This window comes from Atractosteus spatula, chromosome 6 (genome assembly GCF_055471065.1).
Source record: "Atractosteus spatula isolate fAtrSpa1 chromosome 6, fAtrSpa1.hap1, whole genome shotgun sequence".
NCBI lineage: Eukaryota > Metazoa > Chordata > Actinopteri > Semionotiformes > Lepisosteidae > Atractosteus > Atractosteus spatula.
The window spans coordinates 5,876,269-5,896,853 of record NC_142711.1 but is presented as its reverse complement, the minus strand read 5'-3'; the positions used below and the strand labels follow the sequence as shown (position 1 = coordinate 5,896,853).

General features: G+C 39.5%; 1 protein-coding gene across 8 annotated transcripts in view; it reads right to left on the bottom strand.

Moving 5' to 3' along the window:
• The window catches only part of LOC148831729 (sickle tail protein homolog), a 279,568-nt gene that overhangs the window by 77,683 nt on the left and 181,300 nt on the right, over positions 1 to 20,585 (bottom strand). For 2 of the 8 annotated variants that reach the window (XM_088918256.1, XM_088918257.1), the window contains exon 1: positions 12,006 to 12,246. The exons of 5 other annotated variants lie outside the window; for them this stretch is intronic. The gene's annotated coding sequence lies outside the window, so the exon portion shown is untranslated. Of the gene's footprint in view, positions 1 to 12,005; positions 12,247 to 20,585 lie in introns of those variants that run through there. One more of the 8 variants, XM_088918254.1, reaches the window with a different exon arrangement.

Genomic DNA, 20,585 nt, shown 5'->3' with positions numbered 1-20,585 from the left:
TTCTTGCAGTGACCTAAGCTTTAATTAAGGCCTTTCTAAAGGTGACCTGATCACGCACTGTTCCACCTGGACCTTGTTGGCTAAAAGTGCACCTAACGAACTTTCGTGTGATTGGCCGCCTTGCTTCACCTAGATGAGTGCTAGACTCCAGGGGTGGATGACGTGGGTTAAATTCTGTATGCAAAGCACTCCTTCCGGGGTGAGAAGCACTCTATAAAAGCAAAGAAGCATTGTTGTTTTAAAGAAACATCTTCCTCCAGTTTCGGAACGTTTTGACATTTTCTTTGGACTAGGATCCAAACGAGATGGACACCTTTTGGAAAGGCTGAACATACGACCAGCAAAACAGGCATCAAGTTTACAAGACTTGACAAAGGTATGGCTAATCATATTTTAAAAAAAAACTAAAAAAAAACCCCGAATTGGGCCTATTGAGATACAACGGGCATGTCTGCCTGCCTTGGTCTCGAAGAATAGTGATCCGTTCCTGGTCAGTAGACTGATCTATTGATCCATTATAATAAAGCCACTTTCCCCGGTAAGGATCAGTGTCACCCCAAGTCTATCCTGAGAGAGTGGGGATTAAGGCAGGACAGGACGCCACTCTATCACAGGCTGCTTTTAAGACTATAGGGTTTAATGAGAAAACGGTCTCTGCACCTGTGGAAACGAATGAGAGACATAACAATGGAAAGGCTGCCAGGGGCTGCTCAGGACTGCCAGACTGTAAGTCATTATGCTCGTACTTCCTTGCGATCCTTTGATGTCAAACCTGTAAGGTCTGGCCCAAGATGCGCTCCAGATGTGGGGTTGGGATGGTTCGGCCTTTAAAACCACATTCATAGAGCTAAGGCTAAATCCCCTGCAGATTTAAACTAAAGGAGATTAAATTCAAATTCAGAAATGCCATTACTGAATGACATATTGTAAATTTTTCCAGAAGATAGCTACTAATGTCTCTGTACTGCCTCTTCTTCAAACCCTCATGACGAAACCTCCAACGGCCGGTCCTTTCACTACTATCTGTAAACAAACAACACTGCCCGCTAAAGCGTTAGGCTTTGTCATGCCTTCACACAACCTTTCATCCAGCACATTTCAGCACTCACTCAAGGAAACACAACCAAATGGGCTGGCGGCTGGTCAGGTTTTCCTTCATTTTTTTAATGCAAGCAGAGGTTAATTAATAAAAGAAAATTCTCCTTATTCAACAAAATTAGTTCCTCTGTTATTGGTCTGATGTTTTTAGATTACGGTCACACACAGCGATGTTTTTGTAAAATAAGCAGAGCCTGAAGTTTTGTTATATTGTGATTGGCTATGCTAAAACATTTAATTGTAACACCCACAACACTCAAGGCTTTGCAACTTTTTTTAAAACCACACTTCAACAGCAAATATCAAACTACAGTAATACATAATAAAACCTGATGAGTTTTATTCACTTTCCTTAAGTGTCAACAGAGACATCACATGGAAGGAAGCTGAAGCAGTAATACATTTCAAGTATATACATATTTCAAAATATTGAAATTGCTACAGTTGCTGCAGAACACGCAATGGATCTAATGAGCAATGGCATAGAATCACAAACTTCATCATTATATGACAAGGATAATTGCAAGGCAATAGTATAATCACTCATCAATAAGTAAATTAGCACAATAATGTGCAATACAGTGGAAGGAGACATTTATAATCCTGTAAGTTTTCTAAAGTTTACGACTCAGAATGTACACTTACACACCATTAATAAGATTGTCTGGAAAATATCCAACTTCTATAAAATATCCAAGGAAATACTGTCTCTTTTTGTGGCTTTATGAAATAATTCTTATTTTCTGACATCAATTTTTGAAAATAAAATGGTCACATTTATTTTTTAAACTTTAAAAGGCTAAATAACTGAATAACTGAACTACGGCATATATACCTGGACCAAGCACAGCGACAATTAGAATTTAACAGTTTTCTTATAAGATTTTAATATAACAAACTTCACAGAATTTAGCTCTGTGATACAAAATGCCTCAGCCAGACAGCATAAAAATATTTTTAGACAGTTACAGCCATTTCAGCTCGCATCCAAGTTACAACAAAGCTACAGAACAACAAACAAACAACAGAAACTAACAAGTATTAGCAAACACAAGGCATCTACAACTCCAAAATGCTGGAGAGGGAAGTCCAGATATCGGAAGCACAAGCCACTTTCACTTTTCTGCCACTGCCAATAACAGAATGACATTTAAATTTGTATTCAAACTCAAATCTTTATCTTTCTAGCACCACATGTTTTAGGAGACTTGTTATCTCAGTTTGGCAAAGCTGGTGAATCAGGCTCCTAATAAATCAAAGCTGTGCAAAATTTCTTGGGATTCCTATTGAGAACACAGTCCTACAGCTCTATTTTTCAGAACACATCTATAAAGCATGAGAGTGTCAGCAAATAGTTGAGAAAAAAAAGATTTTTAATACTGATTGTGTAACATTGGAGGAAAAAAGGTACTCGTGTGGCACAGACACACTGCTTTAAAAACCTGGCATGTTCCACAGTGTCAATCATTCTGACACAATAAAGGATAATAAACACTTCACTGACAGCACAGCATGACACCATTTTAATTTAGCAGCTGAACGTTACATTAATATTTATACTCTTGTATTTACTGACTTGACCTCCATGCTGAATACTATATATATATATAGTTGTTACAAGGGGCAGAGATCATTTATTTTCACTTTTGTTGTATTTATCAATAATGAAACTGTAGTAATGGTCATCTATGGCTTTATTATTGCTTTATTACTATAAATGGATATCGATGACAGTGAAGTTGTTCTACAGAGATTTGTTCAATTCATTAACTAGGACTGACATTTTCGGATAATTATACTGATTATTAACGATCACATGAAAAGCTTGGATTAAAAATGTTGCCAAGCTGTGAAAGGCACAATGGCACCAAAGTAGATATATATGATATCGAGATATTATATATATATAAAACATAATGGTACCTAGTTAGATATAATTTAAAGCTAAGGTTATAAAGCCATTTTAATATTTCCATAATAGTTGTACTTTGGGTGTGAAGAAAACTCAATGTCTTCACACAGCAGACACAGACAAGCCCCGTCATAATTAACGTGACTGCCAATATTGAGATAATACAGCTCTGATATGTGCCAAGCAAATATGGAAATATGAAAACACTGCTATGTGGACTTGTGCAACTGCACGACCTAATGCACAGGTATATTCCAGTGTGGAAAAGGAACAGTTTTGCTATTTATATCCATCCATCCATTCCTAACTGCTTTATCCAATACAGGATCGCAGGGGAGCCGAAGCCTGTCCCGTCAAAACACGGGTACAAGGTGGGACGCACCCTGGACAGGACGCCAGTCCATCACAGTCTGCCATCTACAGTAGCGCTCGATTCAGTTTGGCAGCTCTAAAGCTCAGAAACGCCAATCCCAGTACAAGTTCATAAAACTAAAAAGGACAATTTATATAAAAGGATATCGGTTTCTGAATTTCTAAGCAAAATTATGTGCATTTTTGGGGAGGTGGATGTCTCTAGAAATGAAATATTTTAGAGACACTGTCTAGATTTATTTTGTAGTGCACACACTACTATGCTTAACATACCTCTTGTAAATACAGAAACAGTGTTTGATTTTTGAAGGAACAAAAAATATAACTAGAAAAGACAGAGGAAGGCTTGGTTGTATATCATACAAAGACAATTTTTACCCACAATACCTGAGAACCGTGAAGACTGATGTGGAAGCTTTATGAGAATTTGAACACCAGCAGCATTCAGGGCTATTAGATATTATTGGATTTTGGCTACATTACTACCAGGATTAGTTTCAAAACTGTGACTGCATGGAACCCTCTGCTCAGCATTTCCCAAAGAACAAACTACTGTAGCGATGGTATTAAACACTGCAGTTCTTAACACAAGTTACGCAAATGAAACATTAAAAAAAATAAACTTGTTAAAAACAAGAGCACGAGACAGCTTTGTGCTACTAAAAAAAGACAAAAGTTGTTACATTACGCTTTTTGCACTAGATATATAAATCAGCACAGGGAACAGTGTTAACATTATCACAATCATCTGGTAAAGTTTTTTGCCCTGATGTCACACAATAACGAAAAGTACACATATCTTCTTCCTTATGTCTCAACAGAGACAAACAAAATTGTAGACAGCTGCTCTTGTATAAGGTTGGTCTGTATCCAACAACTGGCCCTGTGGTTCTTGAACTTTAAGTGACTTATTTATGACAACAGGTCCGTTTTCAGACACGCTTGTTCTTTGATTTTTTTTTCTTTCATTTCCATCAAGGAGGATTAGTTAGTTCAGAAGATGGGGCCTATTCTCGGCTCATTTGTCCCTTGACATTCAACCTCAAAGGGTCATATCTGTGGAGCCATCAGGACTGGAAAACCTGCCATTAAATTTAAACCTGCTGGATCTAATTACTGTCAGATTTTTGTTATTCTGACAGTGCCAACCTATTCATTGTGCCAAACTGTTCATTTTTTTAATCTTTCATATTAGTTATTCAAAGCGCAGGTTGGTAAATCAATTCTGATACTGTTCAAAAACCAAACAGTGATTTATGAATATCTGTGCCTTAAATGTTCCTTATTTAAAATGCCTTGACTTATCCCTCATTTCATGTAGCAGAGCATGCCAGTAATTGGGGGTAGAGGCCACTTTTTTTCCAAATTTATCATAACATACAGAAAAAGACAAATAATATATTTTTTATATTGAAACAAAAAGCAAAAAGAAAACAGTACTGAAAAGAAATAAAGCTACATAAATGCAATTTAAAAAGTGCTCACAAGCAAAACTCATATGTAAATACTATGCCTTGGGCTATACGTTAACAAACTACAAGATTTCAGGCTACATAACATGCTGTTTAACACTTTAGGGGCTGTAAAGGCTATTTACGGTTAAATATTAGTTACAAAATGTATTTGGATGATCAAAGTATGTTGCATCTTCCTTTACCAAACTGGGTTATGAGGGCAGTCAACCAACAATTTGTCTGAACTTGGTTTTGATAACATTCTTGTAGATGTAAATAATGTGACCGCATATCTCACTGAATCCTTGGGTCAGAGACGTTGCCCTGCAGTCTGATTAAAACACACTTCAAGAGCACAGAGATAAGCAAGGATAATGTGCGCAGATGAAAAGACAAACATGCTGAGTTTCTCCTGACATCCTGTCAGGAGCAGTTTCATAACTGAGACAAATTACATAAGAGAAATACACATGAAAAAGTATTTATCGAACAGGTAAACCACACGACTGTCCTTCAACAGCAAACCTTTAAAACCTGTATGCAGTCCTTTTTCAAGGAATATCTTAAAATCATCAAGATGTATAGTAGCCTCACAACACGTCACCTGTACCTACACAACATTCAACATTTCGGAACACCTCAAGACAGTCAAAATCCATGAGAAGTTTGCAGGACACCCAAAACAGGTGAAGAACACACACAGCAGACATTTTTGGTGTTGAAGCAATTCAAGTAGGCAGGCAAAGGAACAAGAAAAGGTTTATTTGATGCTGAAAAGAGAAGAAAAGAAAAACAACATCCACAGCCAAAACGCTGTGTTTCTTTTCACAGCCAAAACGCTGTTTCAGCATCGAATAAACCTTTACTTGTTTTTTGTGTTGTACTCATTAGTGAGAAGCTCTGCCAGTAAACACCGTTTAGTTTTACAACTTGTAGAAATGAATCATCGTCTGAAAGCAAGTTTCAGTTTGACTTGCTACACTGAGAAGAGTCTGTCTCATTCTCTGCCCAGTGAACTAAAACCAAAATACAGGATAGCCTCAACCTTCAGGTACAGCCAAGAACCTTGAGAAATTACCTAATATGGTAGACTTATGAAATATTTCGGTCAACTCCTATAAGTTTTAACACAACACACCTTTCCCAGAGCTCAAAGGGGGAGAGAGGTCGGCTGACATTAGAAAAAAAAACGTTAGATCTGAGTGAATGTTCTGATGGCTCACTGCACCCTCATCTTATCAAAGCTGATGAATGGGCCGTTGCTATCTGCTACTGCTATTCGTTGGTCGTGCTCCAGGTCTTCAAAGGTTTGGCTTGTGTAAGAGTAAGACCACAGACGACTAAACTGGAAGGAGCCCACATGTCAAATTCTTCTGAAAATAAAACGCAAGTTGACTTGCCAGATCAGGTGGCAGCTTATTGCAAAACACCTGTTCTACAGTTGAATAAAGTGAACATATTTTGGATGCGCTCACATTGCGTTAACATCCACCAGTGAATCTGCATTTCAGTTTTTCCACAATCTAACTATTGTAGGCTTTTACTTGAGGTTTTGTTTTTTATTTAATAAACTGTTGAAAACAGCCAAATAATTAGGCTTCTCAAACAACGATTAACAGCGCTCTTGACTTGGATTCAACACATTTCCCACTTGAGGTCTGAGCATGGTGTTAATTACGACACTCAGGTCGTCTCAAACCGGTATCTCTTCTCTTTTGATTTCTCCTAAGCATGGTAACAGGGAGTGAATGCAGCTATCGGCATGGCCAAAAACAATGTTTTTTTTTCCCTTTGTCTCCAGACACAAACAACTTTAAAATAAATAAATCTGTAAACAGTATGCAAAGAGCAGCTAAAGATTTTTATACACGACAATGCAAATTAGTCTTGAAGCACAAATAAACAAACTAAGCACAAGGCCTCACCGCTGGCACTAAGAGAACAGGCCCAGCTGCTCCCTTTGTTGTTTTCAAACCAGGTCATTATGACCCAAGCCCTCATCTAGTACTGCACACAGGAATGAGGAAACTGGCTTGTGTGCAGTGTACCCTATGCATGCCTGAGAGAGAAGCAGACACCTCTGGTTGCAAGTTAGCTAGGACCTGCGGGCACAGAAGGATGCGTTGCATCCACTGAAGCAAAGTCTTTAACAGCCAAAGCTATTGCAAAGATAAGGCAACCAGACACAGGAGACAAGCAAAATAAAAGGCTTTGTAGACAAAGATTTTGCTGGACAAACACCCGACATTTTTTTGAAGAAATTCAACAAATGAATTAATGAATTGCTGGCAAAGGTTACAACATAGATCGATTTTACTAAATTGTCTTTATAAGTATCTAGATCTATTGTTGGTTTGTAGATTGTTGCAAAGGAGACAAGTCTTTAAGGCATAAGCTGTCTGGTATGGATCATTTAGGCCCTCTGGAAAGGAAATTACAATTTGAATCGAAGCATGTACTGTATGAATAATATTTGCATAAGGCCATAAATACATCAAACACCAAAATATTGTAAAACGCCCATTACAGACCACACACAGCACACTGACTCATGTCTGGAATCCAAGAAATATAACCTTATGGGATACTTTATTATTACAAAGAGGGAAACTAGACATGATTCCTGTTTGAAGGAGTTAAAGATGAGAGCCAGTGTGATAGATTGAAAGGACACATCTTTTCAGCTGTGGTTTGAGACAACTGAGGGGTGAGCTGAGGTCTGTAAAGCTTTTTTATTTACACAAGAGTGGTGAATAGTAAGATAACAATGAATGAGTCACTCTTCTGCTCAATTCTCCTGTTGAACTAAAAAGAACTGTTTCACGAAATAATCGAATCCCGTATGCTGGCATCCCTTCGAGAGTAACTCAAACATTTCAATACAGCATCTTTAACTGGCGTGGAGGGTTCAAGTTTTCCTTCTAAACTTTGTGGTCCTTCCCAGCTTCACTGTGTAAGAATCCATTAGACAAAAGACACCACCACTGACAGCTGCAGTTTGAAAAAAGAACACAGTACAAATTCCAGTGGCTTGCTGGACACCTGCAGGCTTAAGCAATACTGTCGGTATGAGATGCGCTGCTCATTCCATCGGCACTTACTCTGCCGTCAGGTACTGAAACACACTGCGGTATGGAGCCGTCCTGCAGTCCAGCAGATTGGCAGGGCAGGCCCAAGCATTATTTACTCCTGAACAGTACAGCAGTCACTGCCTGAAAGCTCAGAGCTTGAAATAACTGGCGATCCCAACGTGGGAGAATACTAAACACAGACAAAACCGTCTAGGATGACATAAAGACAGAGAAGAGTGCAGGGACCCACAAAGACACCTTTCCTATTTCCAAGACGAATACAGCCTGGAAGAAGACAAGGAGTCAGGTGGTGTGCAGAACTTGTGGTGAAACACAGGTATACTAACATGGAGGCTCGGGCTCTTCCCCAAAAATATATTGATAATGGATCAATCTTTTATAGAGCAGTAAAGGCACCATGTGACTCTGTTCTTAGAATGTGCATCATGTAGCATTTGTAGCATCTGCTCAAAGGTGGCTCAGAGGCCAAGGCAAGGTTTGTCCACATGATAATGACATTAAACACACAGCCACATATCACACTAGATTACTGCCTACATAACAATGTCCAATAAGCCTGGAAACTGATGCACTGGTCTCTCCACAGGAAGCCATACATCCCGAGTGTTCTGTTTTTAGGAGCTTATCGATCCAAAGCTACAACCCAGATAATTCCACAAATCATCTCCAAAAACCAATTAGTGGCAGACTGGTAGAAATCGTTAAAACGTTTTGATCAAAAGTCGATTTGGAGGTGAGCCACAGCTTCTGGCCCTTCTCACCAAATTACAATACTTCAGGAATCTTCAGTCCATTTCTATGGCATGCATATTCCAAGAGAGTTACTTTCTGCTTTTTAGTAAGTTACTTCCTTCTTCCACCTTAAAATCTGAAGTCTTCCAAATGTTACCTTCCATTTCAAAGTATGGAAAAACAGCAGCATTTAACTGTAAACATAATCAGTGGACTTTTTTTTTAGAATTAAAGCATTAGGTCTGTATAAATCCCAGAAATTAAAACACTGGCAATCTCTCTAAAACTGCCAAGACATTATCAAGAGAAACTCACTTAGTACTGTAAAAAAGCATCACACTTGCGTCACAGCGCTGAAGCTCCTCCTGTATTGAACTTATGTGGTTTTCATTCCTCCCGTTACCAAAGTCACCAAAAAAAGCATAAAACAAAAATCCCAAACCAGAAAAACCCCTGGGTTCCCTAAAGGCAGCACAGTACGACACTTAGTTAACAAGTACGACGTGGAATACAAGAGCACTGAGGAACATGTTCTCAGACCCACAGCACATATTACGGTTTTGTCAATAAAAACAAAATAAAAATATAATAACCTTCGGGCTTGGAGGGGAAGCCACAGCGGGGGCCGTGTTTTCTCCTGGGATTCACGGACACTGTCCTCGGGGTCTAGTTGAGAATTTTGCACTGAGCTGCTTTTGGTTTTCTGTCTTTAAACAAGTTAATGTGAGAAAGATGCTCTTGCCTCCTCGCCCATCACGAAGCCGGATTGTGGTATGCTGCGAAGACTAACGTTGCTTAGGGTTACCTAATGTTTAAAGACTACAGCAAGAAACAGATAGGGGAGAATATTCCGAAGGGGCATCCAGTTTTTACCCCCGCACTATCAAACTGTTAAACTCCCAGCCTCTCTCACCTACGATCTGAACCTCACAGTGCCTTCTCTCTGACCAAAAACTCAAACACACATTGAAATCTACCTCTACCTCACATGTCAAAAAGCTCACTCTCTATAATTTTCTATCCTTTACTTCATTCTGTTGATGCCTGTTTTTGCACATCTGATGTTGTTTTGCACATTACCTGTTGCTGTGTCGCACATTGCCTGTTGTCTCTGTCTTTCTTTTATTATACAATTGTATTGTTGTTGTTTTTTTGTACTACTTATCATCTGAGAGCTAGCTAAATAGCATTTTTTGTTATACCATATACCTGTATATGAGTATAATGTACAAACTTGAACTTGAATAGATCCAAGGACTAAACCTTCAGCACCCAGATGTGGCTTCCAACGTTTCTGCTATTAAAACGGGATATCGGCCTCCACAAACTCTTCATTTGGAACTGTTTTGCTGCTGGCAGATTTCAAAATACACCCAAACGTGACAGCACCTGCCCCTCCACCTGAAGGCAGTTCAGCGCATGTAAGAACCTTGCAGTTAAGCAAATGATCACAAGGCACAGGTTGCATTCAGCGCAAATCAAAACAAAAAAAAGAACAGGTGAGGTTAAGCATATTTAATTATTTTTAAATGCAAATTATCCGTCTTAGTCAGGGACAAAGCAAGGAGATACGACAACCTGTTCACTTTGTTCCAGGCATCGAACTCTCGTGGCTGGTTTCATACTGCTTTATTAACATGACATCTCTCGCACAATATTTTATGTCACTCTTGTGCGAACGAAAACTACCGTGAAAAGGAAGACATCTCTCATAGGTATTCAGATCCCCACTGCCATCACATCACAGGCATAGAAACATTATTCAGATCCATGGCTTTTAAATTTGGAACTACAGTTCTTCGGCAGCAAATTGCCCAAGAAGCCTTTGCACACACGTTGCAAAATTCAACAGCACCCTGAGCAAACATTCATCAAGAAGTTGAAAGCAAACTCGAAATTCTGCACTATATCTCCAATTAAATATTTCCATGCCTTACATCTATAGAGCACATTACAGGAAGCTGTGACAATTTAAACTGAAACCCAATGTGAAATGTCTAATTGTGAATCTTTATTTTTTTAAGTAACATTAACATTAAAATTAGTACTATTATTACTTATACTGAATTTTACAATAAACAAATTTGTAAAAAAAAAATGCTTTCGACCCAAGCATTCCTCAATATTTTATGTTTTTCCGACTATTTGTTATTAAGCATGCGTCGCTTGGAGAGGTTTTTAAACTCCAAATGGATGGCATCACGCAACGCTAAAACATAAAAAGGTCCAAGAGTTAAAACCCCAAAAGCCGTATCGAATGAAGCTTGCGCAACACGTGAACACGGTGTATCTACAGTACGTTTCAAGAATTAAAGTGTTATCGACTCGATGCTATCTGATGTTTACGCAAAGCTTCTCTCGCCTCGGAAACCACCCGATTTCCAATACATAGGGCACATACACCCTCTTGAGCAATGTTCCCAAAACAATACATATATATATATATTTGTAGCAGGGCAATATTCTAGTTGGGGCCGGGAAGATTTTTGCAGTTCTCGATTCATTTTTGCACGCTGTCTCCTGACCAGGTGAAACTCTCATCGACCACCTCCCCTTTTGTCGCCGCAGTCTACAAAGATTGATATTCCAATCCCTTGATCGAACGCATGGAGACGGAACACGAGTGTTACTGTGTTATCCTCTAACTGGGTAGCATCAGACTTTGTGCGTGCGTTTGTATCCCTTCAGGACCGAAGAAACACGATCATTTCTGCACTCTTCCTAACACGATCGTTACACTGTGCACCAGCGTGGTGTTAGTGATCCAGGTAGGCACAGAGCAATTTAACTTTTACAGCAATGGCGCTCGATGTTGCTCCTCGGTAATTATTAAAATGTACTTACTAAGGATTGGGTTAACTATCCTTAATCATGTACGCAGTTTCACGTGGTACTACCAAATTAATATCTACATAAAAAGTTAAGAATATATCCCACCACGATTAAGTACAACTGGTAGATTTAACCACTGTCGTAAAAAAATACGGCTTCATAACCTAAACTCCACCTCTTGTAACTCTGCCCAGGGCACCCTAGTAGGAGCTCTCGAATGCTAGGATTACACTAAATTACCATTTGAGTGCCTGCTGCAGCCCATCAAAAATGTAAATCTTTTATCATTTCGGGAGAACTTGCATTTGCATCTCGTTTCTCCAATCATTCAACAAAGCCCGGAGTCTCACCTGAGAGTCTAATAACTGTTTTAAAAGTTTGTTCCCCCCCCCCCCCCACCTTTTTATTAGAAAAATCACCACACATGAAAAGCAATTAGCCAGCCGATATACCTCGAGTGTTCCTGCAGTTTTTCCACCCCGAACTTTTTCCCAGTTTCATTTATATACTCACTCGCGCTGCAGTGGTATTGGTCCGTCAATGTTAAGTATTTTGCTTCGCTCGCCCCTCGGCACGCAGAAGTTTATTTATATTCCAAAAGACGAAAGCCAGGTACGAGACGAGCGTATTCCACGGCTCCACTGCATTTCAGGTTTGCTAACTTTCTTTCGAGTGCCGCTCGGCTGTTTGCATACAGCTCCCAGGCAGAGCGCTCGCTCGCTAGCTACCGCTCCAACTTGCAGGCATGTACATGTAAAACGAGCTGGACGCGCTCACTGACATCACGGCAGCTCCATGGTAACCTTAACTCCACCTCGCTGCTCGCCCAATTTACCTGTCGGGCCCGCAGCGCAACTGAGGCCGGAGCTTTCGGAGAGTGAAACCCTGTTCATCAAAACCGTTTCGGAGGTCTCGGGATAATGTCCCCGCACCTCTTTCATTGCCTTTGCGAAGCTCTCCTATTTGGGGATCGAGCTGTTACCCTGTATATTATTTTTTCTCAAGAAAAAAAACAACAACACCCCAATGTTCTTCAGCCTTGAAACTGTGGCTATGCGTATTTGTAAAATGCATAAAAGTGCCCGCAGCAGAAAGAAACATTTTTTCAAGCTGTACTGGAAAACAGATTCAGCAGTTCCGAAGCAATAAATAATGTTGCTGTCATTTACATGTCAAATTTCTGCAAAATGGCATTTCATGATCTCGAACATCTTAACTCATCATTTTTTTTTCCCACAAACGCCCAGCTGCATTTAGTTACTTTCCTTCATTTAACCTGACTGAGCAGCAGATTTAAAAATCTGCATTACTGATATCTTAGTCCTGTAGTGCATTTACAACTGAAAACAGGAGACACATAGCAGGATAGCTTGTTCCATGCTCCCACAACCTTTTGGTTTTACCCAAAGGGTTGTGGGAGCATGGAACAAGCTACCCTGCCATGTTTCTGAATGTAATAACCTGGCTACTTACAATAACCCACTGGATGAGATCATTGGATCAATTACCAATTGACTTCAAACAGACTAGTTGGGTCAAATAATCTCCTTTTGTTACGTTTTTTATGTATTTTCATCTAAACCACAAAGAGTAACAAAACGTTTTACATGCTAACATGCATAACAAAATATGCTTGAGCCGCATTGTATGACTCTTGTGGAATATGTATTGGGTCAACAAAAGAGTGAGGCAAATGAGTTTTCATCATTAGGGAATTCAACAGCATTGCTGGGAGGGCGGCACAGAGGTGCAGTGGTTAGCGTTAGCTCCTTTGCAGAGCGCGGTCCTTGGGCTCAGTTCCTGGGGTGCTGTCTGTGTGGAGTTTGTATATGTGGTTTCTCCTGGGGCTCCGGATTCCTCTCACAGTCCAAAGACAGACTGTATCAGCAGATTGATTGGATTCTGGGACAACTGGCCCTAGACGTGAGCGTGTGCATGTCTGTGTTTGCCCTGCCATAGACTGGCATCCCACCCAGGGTGTGTCCTGCCTTACGCCCACTGCTTGCTGAGATAGATCCCGGCTCCCCTGCCACCCTGTATTGAATAAAGCGATAAGTTAATGGATGGATACACATCACTGGAATGTTTTTGCAAGTCACTGGACTGTATGTACTGCTTGTTTGTATATAGTGATTCTATATATAAACTCAGAGCCCTAGTAAAACGTATTGTGCGCTATTACCCTCAGAATTACACGCCTACATTGTTCCGGGGAGCTGTTGCTCATTTCGGCCAAGAGCCTCCTCTGATGGAGATTCACGGCCAGGCAATTACCCCTCAAGGCTATATTAATAAGACTAGCAGGGCTAAAATCAAACATCAAGAGGAAAATGACTCTGTATGAGCAACTGCACACTCGCACTCAGGGCCAGCCCAAGCTTTTTGGGGGCCCTAGTGAAGACTGGATAAAGGGACCCCCTCGAGATCACATTTCAATTCAATTTAAAATACTTCATTCATCCCAGGAGGGCAGTGTAAGATTTGCACATATACTACTACTATTAGCTCCCAACACAACCTTATCTCACTGTTTAGAACAATAAAATAAATTAATTATATAACAAGAAAAGTTTCAGTAACCAGCTTTGAAAAACAATAAATAACTTATAAACAAGAACAGAGGGCACACATTTCACAAAATGGCACAATGATAACGTATTTTAACATAGAAAGTAATAAAAAGCAGCATTAATAACAATACATAATGCCAAACGGGACCTTTGTTACTTCCAAATTATAGCAAATCATAACTTCAAAAGTACTGCACGGAAACCTTTGTAGAAAGAAATTGCAGAAATATTAAATTAAGAAATAAATAAAACAAGTGCACTAAATAACAAGGGATGTGAGATCAGTAAGGCAGAGCAGAAGGGAAAGTTTTATTAAGAAAAACTTTCTATAAATCAATTTGCCTATATTTTCGACCTCGGGTACGTTTTAATCAACTTGAGCTTCGTAAAGCTCCTCTCTGCTCCTGCTGCCGTAACTGGGAGAGAGACTGCAATCCGAAGGGTTCAGAATAACCCCATTTAATGACATACAGGAGAACCCGCAAGGAAAACAATGCGTTTTAGTGCAGATTACGTATAATCGCTGAATAGTCTCTTGTACTGCACGTTCGCTATCACCACGTTTTTGTTTGGTGGACCAGCGCCGATTTTCAGCCAGGCGACCCGCACGGCGTGCGTACAATTGCGGGAAAGGTGAATCTGTCAACTTCTACTAAAACACCTCAAGCAGTCCACGTGTGTATCTTTGAAAATGTGACATGTCCACCTACGTGGTTCGCTACTTACGCGTATCCGACGGACTCCAAACCAAATGACATACACATGATAACATTATTCCGCATATTGTGCGTTATTACCACGACTGATTATCTAGATTCTAGATAGAGAGGCATATCTCTCTCAAGTCCGAGACTGCTTGTCCCGCTCTTATTTTCTGCGCTTCAGAAAAATATTATGTACTCGATAATAATTAGTTATTTTTATGGCCTGGCGTCCATTATTGATCATCCACAGCAGCAACAGAAAGAGCTGCTATAGGGAATTTTTCCCTCACATTTGAACTTGTCGATTAAAAATCAATATGTTGTGTCGCACATTGAGGGGCCCTACTGCTGGCCTCGGGGCCCCAGGGCGTCGCCTAGTCCGCCTGTGCTCAGGGCCGGTCCTGCTGTCACTTATCGGCAATGAATGTAAAACCCTTGGGCATCGAATTTACAGGGATTATGAGGCTCTCAGAAAATGCAAGGAGGGGCTTTCAAACCCCATAAGGCAGAAGAACTGAATCTTTCTGGGCCATGATTACATAATTTTTTTCTGAAAAGCAACAGACACAACCCAAAGGTTTACATACAAGTGGCCCGACTGGAAATGCTGTTTGTTTTTCAGCAAACTGTATTTCCTTTGTCCGCATGATATAGCAAAGGAAAAAAAAAGGAAAAATGTGTGCAATTAAGTCAACAAAATGTATTTCCCAGGAAGTTTCTCATTTAGCCATAGTAGTCTCATCCAAACAGGGACTTTAACCCTGGAGTATATTGCTATCATAGCAGTGTGAATTGGGTTTTCTTCTGTATAACTTGTTCACAATTTTAAATTCCTGCAACCGTAACGTTGTGCTGAAATCTGCATGTGCAATGTTTGAAAATTAAAGTTTGCCGCTATTTCTTGATCTTTTACCTGTCTAGCCTTCCTTTTCAAGAAAGATGCATTTAGTTGCCATTACATCTGACAACCTGACAAGTTAATACTAGATGAGCTTTTTGAAAACTAGCGTGTACAGTATGAGTGAACTGAAAAAATAATTTAAATGAATTTATTGAAATCATCTACCTTCTTGTTCACATGACATAGAGTCAGATAACCATGTTATAAACCCAATAATAGCTGCAGGACACTGCATAAAAGATTTCTGCATCTACCTACTGTACCTCAAATAGTATCCTAACATCTACATCCAGTATTATGTTCCAATTCCCCATATTGCGCAGTAAGTCAGCACCTCTCAGACAATTCTGCTTGCACATGACTGGGTAAATCCTCAATATTTAATTCAATTTGAGTTCTCATGCTATAGGAGGTTACTGTGTGTAATAATAGATACAATAATTTCCTTTTCTTGTGAAGCCACACCATTACTTTCAAACCAGACCAACTGTATAACATGTACAGCTCCACGGCCGAAACGTTGTGTTTTCTTTCTTCTCTTTTCAGCATGGAATAAGCCTATTACTTGTTCCCATTCTGTATAACATTATCTGTACCCACATATGTGTGCTATAAGGTCCATGTGTGCTGATGTAGAAGTGAAATATCCCTCAGAAGCAAAGAAGGGGAACATGCTACACTGCGCTCAGTGTGCCTGCTTGCCCTTTCACTGATGACCGGAGGGCCTGAATCACGTGCCACACTGCAACAACACTTTTAATGGCCACTGGCTGCTTTCCAAGCATTTTTTGAAACAACGGTTGTGTGGGCAGAGGGTGAGCAAACTCAAGTCCCAAGAGGCACATACTGTACAGTATCACTTCCTCACAAAAGGGTCAGATCTGCCTGCAGGTGCCTTTTCGTGCTTTTCTCTCTTCACATTAGCATTCCAAAGTATTGCCGCAGTCAGGACACTACAGCGACCGCTGCATCCATTTCCATTCTCACTGCTCCTCTTTATTATCTGAGTAATGTAGACTCAGTCTGATAGTATGTTTAAAGTTTGGCCGTGAAAAAAAAAACCTCTTCACCCAAAAGATGCCTTACATCACATCAATCTTTTACTGTAGGCACTACACAGCATTCTGGCCTGCCCTGTCCTGTTTTATCTCTGCACAACCATTTCGTTCTGAAAATATGAAGTTTTTATCAGTCTGTAAAACTCTTTTTCATTTTGTTTCCACGTGCCACTGTGTTTTATTACTTTTTAACTGTGTTTTTCAGGATGGGTTTTTTCCCCCTTAGATTTGTGGTGCCTATCATAAAAATATAAGAGAGGTTGCAAATGAAAGAAGGCCTTTTGTCATTTGTCAATAAGTGATCGGTTGACCCCAGGATCTCATCCTGCCATGTATTGAAAGAAACCAGGATGTCAGCTACAACAACAATGGCTGGTCAGCTTGTTCCGTACTCCCACTATCCTTTGTGTAGTGACCAGCCTCCTGTTCCTGGGTTTAAATGCACTGCCATATGCTTCACTGTTAATTCTGAAGAAGCGCTGTGGGTGCCTTCGAGGATTTTGAACACTTGTGTCAGGTGCCCGCTTAGTCTTTACTTAAGAAAAAATAGATTTGTTTCCTTCAGTTTGTCAGTGTAGGGCTTTCCCTTCTGTCCCCAAATGCAACTGGTTCATTTCTCTGAACTAATTCCAGGGATGCAATATATTTTCTCATTGTTCAAAATTGTGCAGAATATTCTACATAAAAACCTTACTAGTGCATTATGCAAGTTTAACATACCATCTATTTAAATTACACATTTAATATATTTTGACAATGTAATGCAACTGTCTGTGATTCTTATGTTCTGCCTAAGGTCCATGCTGGGCTTGCAGGATCTATCCTACCCGACCCAAAGTTCTCCTTTAAAATACCTGGTGAAATGTTCCTCACTACTCTCTGATCTGCTGTCCTGGCACTCTGGTCCAAACTGGCAGCTGTGTGCCACTCAGGTGGGTGTTGTAGTTCAGTAGTGAATGCAGTGGATCCCCTCCTATGTGTAAATATGTACTTATCCATGAAATGTCACCAAAAGGATTTTAGTAGCTGTGATAATTTTTGTAAATGCATATGCAGTACATCATATGTGAGCGTATATAGTCTGGAACAAAAATAATATGCTAAAGGTTTTAATATTGAATATCTTATAACTCAGTTGTCATGAAATACTTTTCATATAAATTGGGATTTTTTTTTTGCATTGACCATGAATACGTTTCATTGTACACATCAACTGGATAAGGACCAGCAAAGAACTATTCCTTGATAACTGCATCAGAACGCAACATAAATTGTGCAATATATAAATATACTATTTATATAGTACATGATGTTTCATATGATCTTTCCATGGTAAAAACTTTTTAAAAACTAAAAGCTTTTATTTCTGTTTTTATTGTTATTAAACGCTGTTGAAAAAGGGTTCATATTCTCTATTCAGTCTGATAATGAGATACTTTCTTCTAAAAAAAATGTTAAAAGTTTCAACTTAAGATCATAGATGACATCCTCTCTTAGAATCACAAGTGAAACCAAGGTATTTAGAGTTAGCATTTTAGAATAATTATATTTTTTATCAGATTTGAGAATGTTTCTTGTTTTAAATGACACGGTAGAAGCAATATCCTACTTATTGTATTACTTATTTTATGTTTTCTTTCTATTTGGACATAGAAAGTACAGCCATATGTATTGCTTTATAATTTAATGTGAAATGTCAAAGGTACGTAACAGAAATGTACAAAGGAAACAACCCTCAAGCTTACAACCTCAAATTTTCAACCCTCAGGACCTAATTAACATTTTAAATGTTAAAAATCAAAACAGATCCATGATAACAAAGATCCATGAAATGTTCTCAGTCTGCCACTGTCTTTTCATGAACACATGAAAAACCTCCCTGCACAATCCTACTGGTACTGATGCACAGACCTGATCAGCCTCTGCACAGGCTGCTGTGATGTTTCATCACTCCTCTGTGCAACTGCTGCCAGCTGGCGAAGGCTTTCTATGACCTCAGTCTCTCTTGTTGATGGCTTTGGAAAGTTCGTCCCACAAATCTCTACATTGTCCCCTTGAACATGTGTAACTGTGGTCCAATTACGGCACTGTCCTGCTGCAGAATCTACACTTCTACATTGGGCTGCAGGAGTGACACATCTGTTGCTTCAAGGTTCTCGACAGTTGATCACCATTCTGTAAGGAGGCATTTAAGGTGTTCTTGTGTTAAAGGAGATTCATCCCTACTTCCTCTACCACCCCACTTTCTGGCTTGAACAATGCAATAGGCTGCATAATGCTCATCACAACTCCTGCACAATTTACTTCACAATTACAAGTTCATCAGTGATTTCATCACCATCATTTCATCACTCGGCTGTGACCACAGTTCTTCTGAATTTTCAAAGCTGGAAGTTCTCCTGCTCTGGCCACTGGAATCTGAAAACATGCCCAATTTATCGGTTGGGTGTGATGGTCCAGAGTTGGAGAGGTGATGCTCTATCCTTCAGGGTATGATCTATCGTTTCCTGGTTTCTCTTGGTCAGCATGTTGATTGATGCAGGTGATCTTCATTGCTAATTAAAATCATGTTAATGTTGGCTGTTGAGCAGCTAATTTTAGCAATTTTATGATCACCTGTTTTTTCCATAAAACCACATGACCTGAATTCAGTGTTTTGTTTTCCAGTGGATTAGTACTACTCAAACAATCAACAAAACCTTCTCATGACCTGAAATGTAAATTACAATGTTGTATGGTATGTGCCCAATGAACAGTTGATGTAAAACATAGGCTGTGGTGTTTGGATTGTGCACCAGTGTGTAAATATATTGTGTATTGCTTTCTACAGGACTGTCAGCGAGTTGTTAGTCCTTTTTGACCTTTTTGCAGCTATGATCACATGTAAAGCACACATACTGTAGAACTGATGAATATAAAAGCACTAAGGTAAACTTTAAACTGCTATCAGTATATTGTGTTTCCAGGTCTCCAAACAGGTCTAAAATACTGGTCAAGCTTGAAAACTCAGCTAACAGTTTAAATGTTTATGACTGTTTTTGGATTACTGGCAAGAAGCAATTAGTTACTACATGAATTCTATAAAAACATTAGATTGAACTTCTGTTTTACACCCCCTATAATATATATAGCCAATGCAATCAAGATGTTCAGCAGGAGAAAACAAATTTTAGAAAATCATCAATCACTAGATTTAAATCCCAATTCAACATGTGTTGTACATGCTGAGGAAAAGGTCAGAATACAGAATACCGCAGGAATGGGCAAGAACTCAAGCTCCTCTAGCAAAGTCTTGGCAAAGCATTGCCAATGAGTTTGGTGAGCTAAATGGGTTGCGTTTTTATTGTTTGAAAGAGCTATGGGACCACATACTGTAATCTGTATACTGTAAACTAACATAAATACTTCTGATCACTTGACATTACTGGGTTTGTCAACACCCAATCTGTTTTCTATTCTAATATGACTGAATATATGTATGTTGCATGAGTTACCCAAAATAAATCATATTCTATATTCTACTCATAATTCACATTACTTTCATGATCACACATATAAATTGCATTATAAAGAGGAATACAACAGCTGTAGCGACACATTTGAAGGGCACTGTAAATTACCAAGTCACATGGTTTTAAAAGGAGCCTGTAGCACTGACTCAAAATGATTTGAAGGCCACTTTCAGTCGTGTGTCCAAGAACCCCCCCATGACCAGCTATACTCTCCAGCACTGCAGTTGGGCTGCCATTCATACAAGTGTTTTGCTAGACGGGTTTTGCAGTAAACCCTATAGAAAGTCACAGCAAGGCTCACTTGCCTCTGCAAAGCAGGCTTGCCCTGATTGTGTTGTGTCTGTTGAG